Raw genomic sequence first — 18,728 nt, forward strand, 5'->3', positions numbered from 1 at the left:
GTTTGAAAAGGAGAGAAAAGAAATGCGATATAAACCAGGAAAAAAAGAAGAGAAGAAAAGAAGGAAGCAGGAAAGAAGGAAGCTAGAGAAATGAAGAAAAAAAGGAAAAAAAGGTGAGGGAGGAGGAGGAGGAGGAGGAGGAGGAGGAGGAGGAGGAGGAGGAGGAGGAACAAAAGCAAGGAAATTGTAAAAGGAAAATGAGATAGCGAATAAGGAAAAGAAGAAAACGAAGAACAAGAATAAAAGAAAAGAAAGGAAGGAAAGGAAGGAAGGAAGGAAAGAGAGATAAGGAGAATGGGACGAGGAAGATAGGAAAGTAGGAGGAAAATCTTTTTGAGGCTTCGTGCTGGAGGAGGAGGAAGAGGAAGACGAGGAGAAGGAGGAGGAGGAGGAGGAGGAGGAGGAGGAGGAGGAGTCACGTCTTGGTAGGGTTGGGTTTAAGTGGTGGAAGTAAGTTTGGTGTCTCTTGCAACAACGAAGTCACGGGCACTTAAATAATCGATTTGTGAAAGTGGACTTCTCTTCCTTGTCACCCTTTCTTCTCTTGTGCTCTGACTTCTCTTCATCGTCTATCACTTTTCTCCCTATTCTCATTTTCCTCTTCTCGCCCCACTCTTCGTTGTCATTTTCTTTTCATTCTCCTCCTTGTTCTCGTACTTCTCTTCCTTATCTTTAAACGTATATTGCTTCGTCTCTTCTACTCTTCTTCGTTCTTTTCGTCTTCTCCTCATCCTTGTTTTAGTATATATCTTTATTCTTTTCCTCGTATGAGCTTTTTTTCTCCAGTTCTTGTTCTTTTCTCTCTCTCATCCCCTCCATAACATCTCCTAATATTACCATCTCTAAGGTAATACACTGGTGATGAACACACATACATAAACACTACAAGAAACGATGGATATAATGCTTGCCTCATCTTGCACAAACACTCAAATATTTCACATCATACTGAAATCTGCACTTTATCACACACGTATAAAGAAAAGACTGAGAAAAAAAAGCTATGAATGTAATGCTTGGGTATGCTCTACAGTCTACACTAACAAACATCCATTTCACAGCAGCGTATACTCCCATCCACACCTTACCCACACCTCGTCTTGACACACGCTCGGCAGCCTCCACGCTTGGCTATTCTGAACACAAATGGATGGCTCTGCTGGGTGCCTTGTGTCACTCATTCGCTAAAATTCCTGAGCGCCGCCGCTGGCAATCAATATCAGAGGCAAGGATTCCTGTGACGGACCTGGGGATTCAGAAAACAGAACATAGTGAGTGAGTTTCCCTGTGTCCCGTGCGTTTCTCCATTGCCTCCCTGCCCCTTGCCAGTTACTGCCGCCGCCGCCGCCGCCGCACACTTCTGATAAAGAGAATCCCGACAGAAATAGTTATTCCCTGACTGTCCCTGTGTTTTGACTTATTCTTTATTTTCCAACGTTGAAAATAGAGCGTCCAAGGCCACTGAAATGTAATACAGAAAATATCTTCCAGAGCGCGGTTAAATGTATAAAAGTGTGTTTAGAGGAGATTCTCAACGATAAAAATTAAATATCATGAAGGTTAAAGCGATTTTCACCAATAGAATATAGCTGAAAGTACTCGAGCAGCAGCAGCGCCGGCAGTGTCATTACCCAAAGCCAACAAACACTCAGGCTGTATTCACTGCATGACAAACAAAGTAGCGAAAGGACTCACCCTCAAACTAACTACCATTTGAAAACTAAACAACAATTCCACCTAACAAACTTCTGAACATCACCTGTCATCCGTCTCGCCTTTCCTAACTTTGTGGCCTCACTTTACACCCAAGCAATAACCAGAGAGAGAATCTGCAAGCCGCGTGCAAATGACCGTCAGTGAATCTTTGGCTAATTCAGCGGCGTGGTGCGGTGGCGGCCTGCTCGTCTCAATCAAGCTGGGCCTTTCCTTGTACTTGCTTCCCCTGGCCGTCCTTCTGTTCACACACAGCTGGGATGCTTTGGAAGGAATGTCACGGCGCCGCTCAGAGTAAATAGACCAACTCTATCGCAGCTCTTTTTCCAATTACTTTTTTTCGGGAGAGTCAGTTGAACTTTTCTTTCTTGTTGTTTTTTTATGATCCAGAGCCAATCCATTTTTTTTACTCATGGACAAATACGTCTCGTCTGTATCTGGCTCGCATGCCCCAGTTCCTGATTCACAAGATAACGGTTTTTTTTTCCTTTCCCCACGTGTGCCTCCTACAAGGCAAACACAATTCTATAGAGCATAAAGATCGGTATATAATTTCCATGTGTTACACTCGGTAAAAAGGGGATTTATTTTCAATCTCCATAGTTTTTTTGTTCGTGCACGGAGAATGGCATCCACGAAAAGAATCAGAAAAATGGATGGAAAATTTAATAACAAGTTGCCTTTTTCATCTCACGTAAAATATGCATTTAAATGTTTTCTATCCCGTCACTTCTGTCAGTCAGTCAATCAATCAATCAGCAGAGGATGACAGACATGTGGACTGAATAATGAAACGCAAAAAACAAGACAGAAGGAAAAAAGTATAATAACACTAGCATTAAGTAAACAAAAAGAGAGAGAGAGAGAGAGAGAGAGAGAGAGAGAGAGAGAGAGAGAGAGAGAGAGAGAGAGAGAGAGAGAGAGAGAGAGAGAGAGAGAGAGAGAGAGAGAGAGAGAGAGAGAGAGAGAGAGAGAGAGAGAGAGAGAGAGAGAGAGAGAGAGAGAGAGAGCACAATTTAACACAAAATTTAAATAACAAAATCACCATAAAAGAAAAGAGAATAACTAAACAACTAGTATTTATCACACACACACACACACACACACACACACACACACACACACCGCGTAGTGTAGTGATTAGCACGCTCGACTCACAATCGAGAGGGACGGGTTCGAGTCCCGGTAAGCGGCGAGGCAAATAGGCAAGCCTTTTTATGTGTGGTCCCTGTTCACCTAGCAGTAAAAAGGTACGGGATGTAGCTCGAGGGTTGTGGCCTCGCTTTCCCGGTGTGTGTTGTGTGTTGTGGTCTCAGTCCTACCCGAAGATCGGTCTATGAGCTCTGAGCTCGCTCCGTAATGGGGAAGACTGGCTGGGTGACCAGAAGGCGACCGAGGTGAATTACACACACACACACAAAGATGAACAAAACAACAAAATACCCACCAACAAATGTAAGCAAAATCACAAAAACAAGGGTGAAAAAAACACTCAATATTTATCACTGAACAAAAAGGAGCCCCGCGGGAGAATAGGCGAGTACAAAAGCTTAAGACGAAAAGAGATGGAGGGAGAGAGAGAGAGAGAGAGAGAGAGAGAGAGAGAGAGAGAGAGAGAGAGAGAGAGAGAGAGAGAGAGAGCGTAGACTTATGAAAGATCGCTTGTGGGTTCCTGCTGCTGCCACAATCACAGTAATGCATCGGTGAGTCCCGCGCTGCATAACTCAAATATCGGTGCTTGTGCTTATTCGCTGCTCTTGCCGCTTCACAGGCCTCACCCTCATTGCCTGAACTATACCGCTGCTTCACCCGCCCACCCTCCACTGCTCTTATTACTCTTGAACTAGATAATATATAAAAAAAGGAAAATAAAGCAAGGATAAGTGGATGGAAGGTTTGAATCTACGTATTTTTTTTTCTATTGGTTTGTTGTGTTTTTACTTTTTTCACGGATTTGTTTGGGTATTTTTGTGATTTCAGGGAAGATATGTGTGTTATAGGGATGACGCTTTGGTGTGTGTGCGTGTGTGTTTGTGTTTGTGTGTGTAATTCACTTCGGTCGTCTGCTTGTCACCCAGCCAGTCTTCCCCATTACGGAGCGAGGTCAGAGCTCATAGACCGATCTTCGGGTAGGACTGTGTGTGTGTGTGTGTGTGTGTGTGTGTGTGTGTGTGTGTGTGTGTGTGTGTGTGTGTGTGTGTGAGACTAGGTGGGTGTGAGTGAGAGTATGTGTTCGTGCAACCCTTCACTAACTTTCCCTGTACTTAACACCACAAATCACCCATAAAACCTTCACTTCGCTTCACCTCATTCACCAAACACTCATCCCTCCATTCCCACGCGAAACAATCAATTAACCTGCCTACAGGTAACACACAAAGCACAGACAACACGCCCCTTTAGGCACAGACTAGAAGCTTTAAGTAAGGGACCCGAAAAATAAAAACAAGAGGGAAAAAGAAAAAAAGAAACTATTCTGGCTTGTATTACTTTCATTGGCCAATAGGAGGCGGATCTTTGCCCCCGCCTCGCTATGATTGGTTGAATGGGCGAGCGCAAGGCGAGGTGGTTTTCAGTAAATGCATAAAACTGCCTTTAAATGGAGAGCAGATTCGGCTTTCGCACAAGAGAAGCCGCTAAGGTCAGGGTGCCGGGGTCTTGAAGGTCACTCGGAGGTCATAGGATGGCGCTTGTGACCTCTCGTGGGTTTATTTGTAAGGATGGAGGCATTCTTTGGGTTTTCTGGAGGAGGTTTAGAAGTTTATTGTTTGTTTTTGGTGTGTGTGTGTGTGTGTGTGTGTGTGTGTGTGTGTGTGTGTGTGTGTGTGTGTGTGTGTTATGTTATGTTAATACTATCGTTGTTCATATTATTGTCACTATTATCGTCAATATTATAATTATTCCATTTCTCATTTTTGTTCTTATTTCTCCTTTCCTTCCTCCTCCTCTTCTGTTCGTCTTCCATCACCACTCCTCCACCACCATCTTCCCTTTATTCCTCTCGAAACTTTAAACCTTAACCTTACAACACATCCCATCGCTCAACACTACACCCTGTGCTGCTAAAACCCGCCAAAAACTATCATATCCTAATTTTCACGGCTGGAGTCTTAGCTTCGTTTCCTTGGCGCACCTCACGAAGGGTCGGCGAGAAAACAGCAAATCACCGACACGTGGAGGTCCTGCATTCACCCGGTGTGGTTCCTGGCGATATTTCAAGGGGGCACCAAAGAAAACGAATGATATAAGTGAGAGCCACGCCGCAGGATCTCAATGAGCGTCTTAAGCCCGTTCTGGAAATGTGCGGCGTGCTAGAGAGGCGCTAACAAGGCTGCGCAGGGGTCAGGAAATGGGTGGGTGAGGAAGAATGATGAGTGGATAAGATGCAAAAAAAAGGAATAGGATGAAGAACAGTGAGGGAAAATGGCCGCACAGGGGATAGAGAATGGGTATGTGAGGAGAATTAAGAAATGTGAACGGAGTGGAAGCAAGGAGCGTGATGAAGAACAATGAGAAATGTGTTGACAAGAGAAATATCAAGGGTAAGAAAGGAGATAGCCGGGGAAAAGGCTAAAGAACAAGAAGGATTGAGAGACAGAATGGCTAGCTATAAAGAACGGATAATTGGATAGGAGACAGGGAATAAGTGGATGAGGAAAGAGGAGATATATAGGAGGGCTAGAAGAAAGGAACAGGATGGAAAACAATAAAGAAGAAAAAAAAGGCTGAAAAGAAGAGATGAGTGAACAGTAGGAAAAGATAATTACCTGAAGATGTAAAGATGAAGGAGAGAATGGGTAAGAACAGAGGACAGAATGGAAAAAGGAATAGAGTAAAGAAAAAAGGGTAGATGAACAAAACAGAATGTAAGGAACACGGGTGAATAGGATGGAATACAAGTTGAAGAACAATGAGAAATAATTGAAAAGAGAGGAAAATAAGATAAGAAATAGATAACATGAGACAGATGTAGATAAAGATGAATAACTTAAAAGATTATGATAAAGGGAGGAAAAAGGAGTAATATGACGAGAAGAAGAAGAAGAAGAAGAAGAAGAAGAAGAAGAAGAAGAAGAAGAAGAAGAAGAAGAAGAAGAAGAAGAAGAAGAAGAAAGAAGAAGAAAGAAAAAAATACTAATAATAATGAAGGATATAAAGAAGACAAAGGAAAGAAAAAAAGTAAAAAGGAATGAGATGAAGAATAAAAAAAGATGAAAAGAAAAAATATTAGCAAGAGATGATGAGAAGAGGAGGAAGGAAAGAAGAAACGCGCAGAAAAAAACGGTAAGGGAAAATTATGTGAAAAAAATGAAGCAAAGAAAGAAAACAAGATAAGAAGGGATGGGAGAGAAAAACAAAAACACATTTCATATAAACGAAAAGATAATCAGAGAGAGAGAGAGAGAGAGAGAGAGAGAGAGAGAGAGAGAGAGAGAGAGAGAGAGAGAGAGAGAGAGAGAGAGAGAGAGAGAGAGAGAGAGAGAGAGAGAGAGAGAGAGAGAGAGAGAGAGAGAGAAATGAAAATGTGTGATAAAATCCAGATAAAAGAAAGAAAACATGAGAGAAAGAAGAAAAGACAAAATGAAGAAAACACTAGTGGATAGAAATCTTCGCACACAAACATTTCAAACTTTCCCTTCGTTTCCTGTTCCTCTTCTTTTCTTTCCTTGACTTAAAAAGAACATCTCGACGGACATATAAGGAAAAAAAAATATATAGCTTTAAATTTCCGGATATACTGCTTCACCTTTGCAATGATCAGTGGAAAGTGGTCAAATACAAGAACATATTCTGACGGATTGTAAGGGAGTTTCTATGGTTCTACTGGCAGATTAACTGTATTTCTACATTATCAACAAGAGAAACACTAAGAGGATGTTTTTCTGTGGTTCTAATGACAGATTACTAAATATTGTACATTATCAACAGAAGAAACACTCAAAATATTTTTTGTGCTTTTAGTGAAAGGTTAACGAGATTTTTGCATTATTAATAGGAGAAACAGTCTTGAAAAAACGGTAAATCGTTCATGTGGCCTTGAAAATTGTCTTGGTGAGAGAATAAAGATTTTTGAATAGATGAAGATTTAGGATGGCTAGCTTACACTCCTCCTCCTCCTCCTCCTCATTGTCTCCCTGTGCAAGTCATCCACCACCTTCAACACATAAGTAATTCACGTGCACTCCGCCTCCAGTTCAAACTTGCTTCTCACCTGCAGGCATAATTACCTTTCCCACACCTGAAGTGGCTATTACCTGAAGCTTTCTCTCATCCACCGCACACCTGAGTTATTGATTAGTTTCTGCCATACTTGATTCATGGGGTTTAACATACACGCACGCACACACACACACACACACACACACACACACACACACACACACACACACACACACACACACACACACACACACACAGATACACTTGAGATGCTTTTTAAATTGACTTCTGGTGTTTAATTCCCTTTATTTTTTTTCTTTCATTCTTAGTTCTTTTTTTCATCACTTTCGTTTCAGGAGGTTGTTTTGTTACCCTTTTTATTTTTTGTATGATTTATGCGACAGCCTCAGGTCAGCCGTCTTGTCAAGTGAGGAAAAAATAATAGAAAAAAGTGAAAACAACTCGGAATGAAAGAAAAAATAATTAGAAGTGGACACAGAATTTCCAGCACTTCCAGACGGTGTTCCAGCCGCTGCATAAATTGCCTGGAAATGTTGAGGGACGCTGGTGAGACAAAAAATAGAATAGATATACATAAAAAAGCAAGTACATAAATAAGCAACATGTACCGTGTATTCATTGAACTGTAAAGCCTTTCCCTCTCAATGTTGAAATGAAAACTCGAACACAAACGAACACAAAGGAAGAACACAAAGACCAGTAGACTTATTATAGTTCACGATGGTTTTCTTCTTCTTTTAATCAGTCACGTTAAGCGTCCCGTTGAAAAAGTGAAATCCAAACGAACACAAAGGAAGAACAAAACAGCAACAGACCCTTTGGCCCTCACGAGGCTACATTAAGATTAGATTATGATAAGATTAAGTTAATGAAGATATCCGGACGTGGGGAAGAGAAAGCGGTATTCTGATCGAGACGCACCACACACTATCACCAATACCATCACATACCATTAAAATCACCACCACACATCACCACACACGACTAGAATCACCACCACGCATCACCACACACCACCAATACCATTATACATCACTAGAATCACCACCACCATCACCACACACCACCAATATCATTATGCACCATTAATATCACCACCACGGATCATCACACACCACCAATACTATTATACACCACTAGAATCATCACCATACATTACCACACACCACCAATACCATTATACACCACAAGAATCACCACCACGCATATCCACACACCACCAATAACATTATACACCACTAGGATCATCATCACGCATCACCACACACCACCACTATCACCACACATCACAAGAATTATCACTACGCATAACCACACACCACACAACACCACACAACCACTAGAATTACCACAACACCACAACACCACACAACACCACCACTCACCACCAACAACAACAGAAAAAAAAATTGACAAAGGAAGATATTACTGATAACAACTATGATGAATGATGAGCAGATAGAAAATACCACCACCACCACAACAACACCACAACACTAGCAGAGCGCCAGCACGGCACCAGCGCATCACCACAACACATTATAAAGTTGAGGGTGAAATGTGACGGTAAGTCCAGCACGGTATAAGCTTTTCCTGAGGCTTACCAGGTGAATTTTTTGCTTCTTATCGGTATTCAGACGCCCACAGTCCACGTTAGCATGCTGAGGTGAAGTGAAGGACGGATCTATACTGGCACGCCTCCTTTAACTGTCTCCACGCTAAAACTCTGCTGGTCATGAGCCACGTGTCTCCGTCAGAAGAGCGTGAAGTGAAAGTAAGTGCGGCTAAGGATCTGTGATCTTTTATTGAGTAAGAGTGGGACGATTGATTTGTGGTGAAAAAAGAGAGAGAAAAAAGTCGAGGGTTAAAAAGTCACTTGTTTCTTTAATCACGATTGCATGAAGCGATTTTAAGCAGTGTTAGGAATCCGTGGCCTGTTATTTGATACCATTGAGGCAAAGGGTTTTAGACGTGTAACACTTTTTCATTAAGAGATCATGAGTTTATTTTACGCGGGATTTAGATACTGCGATGTTTTATAGAGTACCGCTAACTAGTGATAAGATTCTATTTGAAAGTTCAGTGGTTTGTGAGGCATAACATATTTTTATTAGGTAAGCATGAGGATATTTGACACGGGACTTGGATACTGTGGTCTTTTATAGAGTACCGCTGAGAGGTAATCTAACATACCAGTACCATGAGTTCGATAGTTTATGATGCACAACACTGGTTTCTTTTATCAGGTGAGTGTGGAGCGATTTCATGTGGAGTTGAGATATTACTGTGTCTTATAGAGCAACATTAGGAGGAAATCTGACATATGTGTGCCCTCCCCGCCAAAAAAAAAAAAAAAAAAAAACAGGTAAAAAGCATATCACCTGTTGTTTTGTAATGTATTAATAAAGATATGAAGTAAATTTAAGATCGTGTTGTCATATAGTGCTTTATGAGATAGAATACCGCTTCACGAACACACCTCAGGCAAAATCACCAGTTAAATGCGGCATATCACTCCTGTTTTGTATCGATAAAGGTAAGACGTAAATTTGAGAGCAGTTGAAACATTCCAAGCTTTTATCGCAACGTTCTCAGACGGATTATAAAGCGAAATAGCCAGGAGTGCACTTTGACTATAATAGAAGCCGAGGGTTCATGATTTGCACTTGCTTTTTCGTATTAGGTAAACCATGAAGCGATTTTGAAGAGAGTTGAAACTTTTATCTTACGGCAACATGGAGTTTATAATGTGAATCTATATTTAGTGCCACGGGTCGGCTAGATGGCTTCTCTTAGCTTCCCTTATTTTCTTTTGTCGTCTAAGCTCATGTAACGCTTCTGAGGCAAAGGGTAATTCGATGTGCGTGTGTCTGTGTGCGTGCGTGTGTGTACGTGTGGTTCTCTGTGTATGCAGAGGGCGGAGGGACGGAGGGACGGAGGGACGGAAGAGAGGAAGGTGGGGAGGGGAGGAGGTCACACAAAGTTCTCCATTTTAAGCTCAAGTTGTGCCTTTTGCCGCGACTACGTACAGCGTTTGGCACAAGTTCTCCTCGCCGCTGTCATCAACTCGCTATAATTATCTGTCTTTTAAGGAAACTTCATCCCGCCGCGGAGACTCACACTCCAAAGAGACGAGGACGGCACATGACTTACCGCGGCTGCCTCACACTAACGAGACGCGAGGAAAGAGAGCAACTGAGACGAGAGAAAAGACTGCTTAACTAGTACATGATAAAAGATAATAAAACTAAGACGAAACTAACACGAGAATGGATTATGCCAACGAGACAGAGAGAACGAGATAAACAAAAGGGAGAAAAGAACAGCTAACTAGTGAATGATGAGAGATAATGAAACTAAGACGAAACCAACACAAGAGAGGATTATGCCAACGAGACAGAGAGAACGAAAGGAACAGAGGAAGAAAAGAGAAGCTTACTAGTAAATGAGATAATGAAAATAAGGCAAAAGTATGAGAATAGAACAGAATGGTTAGTTAGCAGATGATAAAGGATAATGTAAGACAAGAGAGTAGAGAGAGAGAGAGAGAGAGAGAGAGAGAGAGAGAGAGAGAGAGAGAGAGAGAGAGAGAGAGAGAGAGAGAGAGAGAGAGAGAGAGAGAGAGAGAGAGAGAGAGAGAGAGTGAGAGAGAGATATACGTAAGTGTGAGGAAAGGAATGTAAATAAGTGACAGTGATCATAATAATACACATACGGAAATAAGTTTGTGATAGTTGAAAAAATAAAGTGTGGACATTTGTTAAAATACATATAGTTTGAAAGAAATGGCTCTGATGGTGGATGCATAAAAGTGACAGTAGAAAATGTATAAAAAGCATGAAAAAATATAAAAACAGATCAAAGAGGAGGAATATACGTATATAAAAAGAAAAAAAAGCGATGCAACATAGAAATAGACTAATAGCACAACTCAAAAAAAAAAATAAATAAATAAAAGATCAAGTAAAAATATCTCCATGGTATAGAAAAAAATATGTATATAGACAGAGAAAAGAGTTCAAGTAAAAAAAAAAGAAAGGAAACAGGAAAAAAAAAATAGAATTCCCACCTGGTTTCCTCGCGTCATGCTCCACAAAACTTGACATCGCGACAAGAAAAAGCCAGATTCGCGCTTTTTTCCAACTTTTTATTGAACCGACTCGCCGCGGCAGCATCCTTGAGGCGTCACGGACACACACACACACACACACACACACAGCAAGACTCAACTCAATCTTTCCCTCAAACCTGTAAGAATAGAAACAGCTACGTCAAAATAGCACACCCACCCACACACACACACACACACACACACACACACACACACACATATACATACACGAACCTCGCCCATCCTACCTCCCCACCCTCCCCTTCCCACCACACACATTCTGGAAGCGTAAGATGAAGAGGGCGGCGAGGTGACTGAAGCCTCCCCGGGTCCAGCTGCAGAAGGCGCAGACGGGGAGAACAAAGCTAGTGCGGCCTTGTTTCCAGATTATGAGGCAATTACAATACCATAAATAGCATTCATAGCGGGAACATTACAAGCATCGCAGCGTTACGACCTCGCAGGCTGGGAAGGAGGGAGGAAGGGAGGGAGAGAGGGAGAGGAAGGGAGGAAGAGAGGGAGAGGACTTTAAGGAATGGGTTAGGTTTTGGTAGTGTGTGTGTGTGTGTGTGTGTGTGTGTGTGTGTGTGTGTGTGTGTGTGTGTGTGTGTGTGTGTGTGTGTGTGTGTGTGTGTGTGTGCTATTAAGTTCAGACAGAGAGGCACGTGGTTGAGGACTGTTCTATAACAGGAAACATCAGAGTGAGGTGTAATGTTACCACCCTTGAAGAAATATTTTCACCTGATATCCCCCATGACACATGTTGTAAAATCATTCATGATATCTTAGGAATGTATAATCAAAACGTAAATTTTATGTGTAGATTATATTTGTGGACTACATTGTTGTGATTCCAAATGTTAGTTAAGTGTTTATTGTTAATTTAGTTTAGGAAGTTAGTTGTATATGTATATTATAATTTGTATTGATGTGGTCAATAAACTATCTATCTATCTATCTATCTATCTGTGTGTGTGTGTGTGTGTGTGTGTGTGTGTGTGTGTGTGTGTGTGTGTGTGTGTGTGTGTGTGTGTGTGTGTGTGTGTGTGTGTGTGTGTGTGTGTGTGTGTGTGTGTGTGTGTCCATGCACATATCCCCTATTCTCGATTTCCTTCCGGTGATGTAAAGAAATTATTAACTTCAAAGGGAAGGTGGAAGGAGAGAAGGAGGGAGGGAGAGAGGGAGAGAAAGAGGAAAGAAAGGAAGAGAGGGAGAGAAAGGAAAAAAAGGTTTGTGAGGGATGATTTGGGTTTCTATATTCATGCATCCTCCATTCTTTTCCACTCAATGACGTAGAGAAACCAATGACTAACGAGCGAAAAGAAGCTTAGTGAATGAAGAAAGGAGACTAGAAAGACAAAATCAAACACATATTCATTTTTCACCTCAATATTTACAGGAAATACGAGAAACAGCAAGACTAAATCAAACATCCACTCATCTTTTTTCAACTTAAAGCTTATCAGAAACACGATTAATAACAGTTTTCACTCTCCTATCTCCCACAGCGCTCATCTATAAATGTTACCTCTATTCTCATGAACTACCTCTGCCCACACTCCTATTCTGCCACGTGTGTCTGTGTGTCTGTGTGTCTCCATCAGCGTCTCTCAGTGCGACCCAAAGAAGCATGTGACCTTTGTATTCTTCCTCAGGTGTTACAAATTGATAGATGCATCCACTTTGTTGTGCCTCACAGTAAGTAAAGGACGGTAGGAATGCAATCACATACACATATATACCCATCTACACACACACACACACACACACACACACACACACACACACACGGTTAGGTAAGAAACACACACAAACACACAGACACAGAGACACACACAAGAATGAGCGAGGTTTGTGTGCCGTTAAGAAGGCGGAAACCCTCACAACGCTCTAGGTAAACAACACGAGGCCACACCAGACAGGACCCAGACAACTTACAATAAAAAGAAAAGAAAAAAGACGATAAAAGAAGCAGAAGAGTCAAGTTAAAAAAAAAAAGAAAACACGCATCACAAAAAAATAGAAAAAAAAAATAGAAGAAAAGAAAGATAAAACATGCATAAGGTTAAGAGGTCCAGTGAGTGTGAGTGAGGAGCGAGTGAGCGAGTGAGCGAGTGAGCCGAGCCGAAGTGGGGGTGTGTGTGGGGGAGAAACAGCCACAAACGAAGGAGGGAAAGCAGGAGTGGCGTTAGGAAATTGCGTAATGCGAACACTCCAATCCTTGACACAATTGTGGAAGACACGAGAGGAAGAATATTTGATGTGACTTGTGGCGGGGAAGTCAGGAGGAGGAGGAGGAGGAGGAGGAGGAGGAGGAGGAGCTGGAGGAGGAGGAAAAGGAGAAAGAAAATGAGGAGGAGCAGAAAGAGAAGGAGGAGGAGAAGAAGGAAAAGGAAAAGGAAAAGAAAAAAGGAGAAGAAGAAGGAGGACGAGGAGGAGGAGGTGAAGACTAGGAGGAAGAAGAGGAGAGGAAGGAAGCGAGAGACAAAATAAAAAAAAAGCATGAGAAGAAAGAGGAGAAAGGCGAGAAGGTGAAGACAAGAAGAAGGAAGAAGAGGAGAGGGATAAAAAAAATACAAGATGGAGAAAAGAAAAATAAAGGAAAATATGAGTAACAAGAGAAGAAAGAGAGGGAAGAAATGAAAATACGAGAAGAAGGATGTGAAAAAAAGAGCGAAGGAATAAAATGAAGGCGACGAAATAGAAAAAGAAATAAAAAAGAAAAATATAGAAAAAAAAGGATGAAAGAGCCAGACTTAGTAGAAGAAGGAGATGAAGAAAACGAGGTGTAGTAAGGAGAGGAAGGAAGAGCGGAAGAAAAAAAAAAACATGAGGAGGAGGAGGAGGAGGAGGAAGAAGCAGAGGTGAAAGAGGAAGCGCATAAGATTGAGGAAGACGAGAAGTAGGAGGAGGGCAAGGAAAAACACGGAAGAAGAGGAGGAAGAGGAAGAAGAGGAAGCGGATGAGAAGAAAGTGGATAAAAATTGATAAAACGAAGAAGCATGACTAGATGAAGATAAAAAAAAAAACGAAGAAAAAAACGAAGAACAAGAAATAACACTCAAGGAAAAAAAAAAACACAACAAACAACAATGAAATGAAAAGAAACACAGAAACAGGAACAAGAAACAGAAAAAGAGAGTAACGGAGATAGAGAGCAGAGATGACATTGGTAGAGCAAGTAGTATTGGCGACGGCGGTGGCAGCGGCGGTGGCGGTGGCGGTGGCGGTGGCGGTGGCGGTGGTGGTGGTGGGGTTGACACAGCCTCACTCCAATATCGCCGTGTGGTGGGCTGCGACCTAAGATGGATGGCAGTGAACATGACAATGCACGCCTCCTGGAGATGCGTGTACCAGGGTAATGGCGAACCGCTGCAGGAGGCGAGGCAGCAGCAGGCGCGATAGGAGGAGGAGGAGAAGGAGGAAGAGGTAGGGGGAAGGAGAAAGAGGAGCAGGAGGAGGAGGAAGTATGGGATGTTAAAGGAAGGAATGGGAGGTGAAAGATGAGAAGGAAGGGGAAGATGTGAAGGAAGGAAGGAAGGAAGAAAGGAAGGAAGGATGTAAGGAAGGAAGTGAAGATATAGAGAAACAGATGAGAGAGGAATATACAAGAGACGAGGAAGAGGAGGGGGGGAGGAGGAGGAGGAGGAGGAGGAGGAGGAGGAGGAGGAGGAGGAGGAGGAGGAGGAGGAGGAGGATGGGGAGGAGGAGGAGGAGGGGATAAGGGAGGTTTGAAGCAATGAGGGGAGATGTACAGAATAAGGAGACAAGGATCAGAGCTTGAGGAGGAGGAGGAGGAGGAGGAGGAGGAGGAGGAAGAGACTAGCCAAAGGTTGAAGAAGAAGAAGAGGAGGAGGAGGAGAAGGAGGAATACAAAGGAACAGAAACAAAGAACAAACAGCACCAGATATGTTACCTCTTCCTGAGAGAGAGAGAGAGAGAGAGAGAGAGAGAGAGAGAGAGAGAGAGAGAGAGAGATTAGAGATAAAGAAAGAAAGAGAGAAAAAAAGAAGAATTAGTTAAAAGGCGGAGCAACAGCATAGACAAAAGGAGGAGAAGAGGGATCAAGAGAACTCAAGAGGTGGAGAGGAAAAGAGATAAAATAAAAAGAGAAAAACAAAGAGAAAAAAAAGAAGGAAGACACAAAAGAAGATGAAATAGGGAAGCTTTAGACAACCAAAAGGCGGAAGAAGAAAAAGATAAAAGGGAGAGAAGAGAGAAAGAGGGAGTGGGGGAGAGAGAAGGGGAGAGATGGAGAGGAAAGGGGAGGGTTAATATACAGGAGAGAGAGTGAGAGGGAGAGTCACAGTTAGATGGAGATGGGGAGGAGGAGGAGGAGGAGGAGGAGGAGGAGGAGGAGGAGGAGGAGGAGAGGAGGAGGAGGAGGAGGAGGAGGAGGAGGAGGAGGAGGAGGAGGAGAGGAGGAGAGGAGGGAGAGGGAGGAAAGGAGAGGAATAGTGTACAGTGGACATTGCAATGACGAGAGAGAGAGAGAGAGAGAGAGAGAGAGAGAGAGAGAGAGAGAGAGAGAGCGTGGCATGCCGGGTTTGGTCGAGTAATATTGCTCTCTCTCTCTCTCTCTCTCTCTCTCTCTCTCTCTCTCTCTCTCTCTCTCTGCTATCTTTAATCCTGTTTTTCTGTGTTATCTTATCTGATTTTTATTTTTATTTTATTATTTCATGGTTTTATTTAAGTAACGAGCAGAACGTTTATAAAGAACGGCGCATTATGACCCTAGTGTTGCAAGGTAGTCTTTGTGTATGTCTGTCTTTCTACCTGTCTATCTGTATGTCTTTCTGTCCGTTTGTTAATCTATTTGTCTGTCTTTCTGGCTGTCTATCTCTGTGTATGTGTGTCTATTTTTTGGTTATCTCACTGTCAGTCTGTCTGTCTCTATCTGTTTGTCTGTCTGTCTTTCTGTCAGTCTATCTGTTAATCCGCCTGTCTATCTAAAATTCTCTCTGTCTAGCTTTCTACTTGTCTCTCTCTGTCTATGTCTATCTGTTTGTCTATATGTTCGTCTACCTTGTTTGTCGTTCTGTCTTTCTGTAAGTATGTAGAGTATATATGTTTACTGTCTGTCCATCTCTCTCTCTCTCTCTCTCTCTCTCTCTCTCTCTCTCTCTCTCTCTCTCTCACCGCAGCTGTAGTCACACGGGTCCCAGTAGAAACACCCGACAGCCGCCGCTTGAAAGGCAACACACAACACGCGCGGAGGACTGAAGAGTTGCAATGTTTGTGAGACGAGCAGTGGTTAATCTGTTACATCCATACAAGCCCTTATCTTTACCTCGCTCCCTGTACACACCTGCTGCATACCTTTATTGTATATTGCGCATGTGTTCCTGTGTATATGTGTGTGTGAGACAGAGAGACAAAGTGTGAAGAGGAAAGAGTAGCTAACTAGCAAATAAAACAAATGAACACGTATCATATCAAACTATCTCTTTATATCTCGCTCTCTCTTCTAAGTTTTGTCACTTCTGCAGGCGGTGTTGCAAATTAATGTATTGTAACACTCTTTTTTCTGTTAATGAGACAGATTATTGCTTCAAATTAATCCAGAGAATCAGATGTAGTATCTTCAATCACCTCCTTCTGCCATTCCTTCAGGTTACTACTACATATACTAATATCCTTACTCCTTCTGTTACTCCTTCAGATTATCACTAATTCCCTTCACTCTCAATTTACTTCCTCGGATCACCACTTAAATTCAATCCCCATGCGTCAGATTACCACTCAATCAACTCTACTACATATACCAACACCTCTTCAGTCGTATTTCAAGAGCACCAAGACTAACGTAGCAAACTATTTTCAGCGCTACATATAAACACACTCCTTTTCTTCCCACTCACACAGACGTCAGACACAACACTCGAGGCTAATGAGGGAGACATGAGAGGTAGGTAGGATGAAAAGGCAAAGGAGTAAGAAATATTAGGAAGCTGCATCAGTTGTATGGGAGGTTGAAAGGCGTTGTAATGGTCACTTATAGACACATGTTGATATTTTCCTACCTGTTTACATTATAAGTGGTTAGAGAGAGAGAGAGAGAGAGAGAGAGAGAGAGAGAGAGAGAGAGAGAGAGAGAGAGAGCACCAACCATCTACCCATCCACCCACCCAAACACAGAATCATCCAACAAAACCACACGAATCCCTGAAGAAAAATAAAAAAAACACAGAATAGAAAAAAAATAACAAAAAAATCCTTAGAAATAGAAAAAGAGAGAGAGAAAGAGAGAGAAAGAGAAAACGATACCAAGCTAGAGAGAGAGAGAGAGAGAAAGAGGGAGGAAGAGAGAGAGAAAGAGAGAAAGAGGGTGGCAGGGGAAGGAAGGAGAGGAGGAGGAGAGGAGGAGTAGGAGGATGAAGGGAGAGGGTGTGGGGTAGGGGATGGGGGTTAGTTTGGACATATGGACAGGCAGACGGGCAGACAAAATCGGAGTTTCGTCAGTGTGGACTATCCTAGCATATTTCACAGGAGGGAATTGCACACAGGTCATGACACTATCACAAAAATATGGCTTTTGTTGGTGTTTTTGACGTGCACCTGATGGCTGGGAGTGAAGGCTGACGAGGTAGGGTGAGGTGGCCAAAGAGAGAGAGAGAGAGAGAGAGAGAGAGAGAGAGAGAGAGAGAGAGAGAGAGAGAGACGAGAGAGACGAGAGGGGGAGAGATACAGAACACAGACACATATATAAACTCTCTCTCTCTCTCTCTCTCTCTCTCTCTCTCTCTCTCTCTCTCTCTCTCTCTCTCTCTCTCTCTCTCTCTCTCTCTAAGTGATTAACTGACTAATTGACTGACTGATTGACTGACTGACTGAAACACACACAGACAGAAGAGAGAGAGAGAGAGAGAGAGAGAGAGAGAGAGAGAGAGAGAGAGAGAGAGAGAGAGAGAGAATAAATAAAAGATGAAAAAAGGGAAGAGGGGAGGTGAGAGATGAGAGCGAGAGGGATACATTGCACAGGAGAGGAAAACAGGGAAGTAGAGGAGGAGGAGGAGGAGGAGGAGGAGGAGGAGGAGGAGGAGGAGGAGGAGGAGGAGGAGGAGGAGGAGGAGGAGGAGGAGGAGGAGGAGTTAAAAGGGAAACACAGTTAAAAATAAGATTATAATATCAGAGAGAGAGAGAGAGAGAGAGAGAGAGAGAGAGAGAGAGAGAGAGAGAGAGAGAGAGAAGCCTTACCAAAACAAATATATATCAAGAAAAATCATAAAATTTCCCTAAAATAAAAGAAATAAATATACGTGATGGTTTGAGAGAGAGAGAGAGAGAGAGAGAGAGAGAGAGAGAGAGAGAGAGAGAGAGAGAGAGAGAGAGGTGGGCAAGATTGACTCAGAACTTGTCAATCTAACCCTTCCCTTGACGCTTTATTATTAACACACACACACACACACACACACACACACACACACACACACACACACACACACACACACACACACACACACACACACACACTCGAGGGCCATTTCTCCCTCTCGGTTTAATTATCTTCTAAGTCTCTCTCCCTCGTGGTTATTTTTCTGAGCTTACGTCCTTCAATGCTGCCCGATGGAGGAAGCCAGACCCGTGAGATGATTAAATGTGCAAATATATATCGCGGTGGTGGTGGTGGTGGTGGTGGTGGTGGTGGTGGTGGTGGTGGTGGTAAGATGAAGTGGAAACAGTCACAGGTATTTCCACGTTTACCTGTCTGTTTTCTTTTTTC

General features: G+C 42.6%; 1 protein-coding gene across 1 annotated transcript in view; it reads left to right on the forward strand.

Moving 5' to 3' along the window:
* LOC123519637 overlaps positions 1–18,728 on the forward strand; it is a 67,628-nt gene that overhangs the window by 37,232 nt on the left and 11,668 nt on the right. The gene's annotated exons all lie outside the window — the stretch shown is intronic.

The sequence above is a fragment of the Portunus trituberculatus genome, chromosome 45, assembly GCF_017591435.1.
Source record: "Portunus trituberculatus isolate SZX2019 chromosome 45, ASM1759143v1, whole genome shotgun sequence".
NCBI lineage: Eukaryota > Metazoa > Arthropoda > Malacostraca > Decapoda > Portunidae > Portunus > Portunus trituberculatus.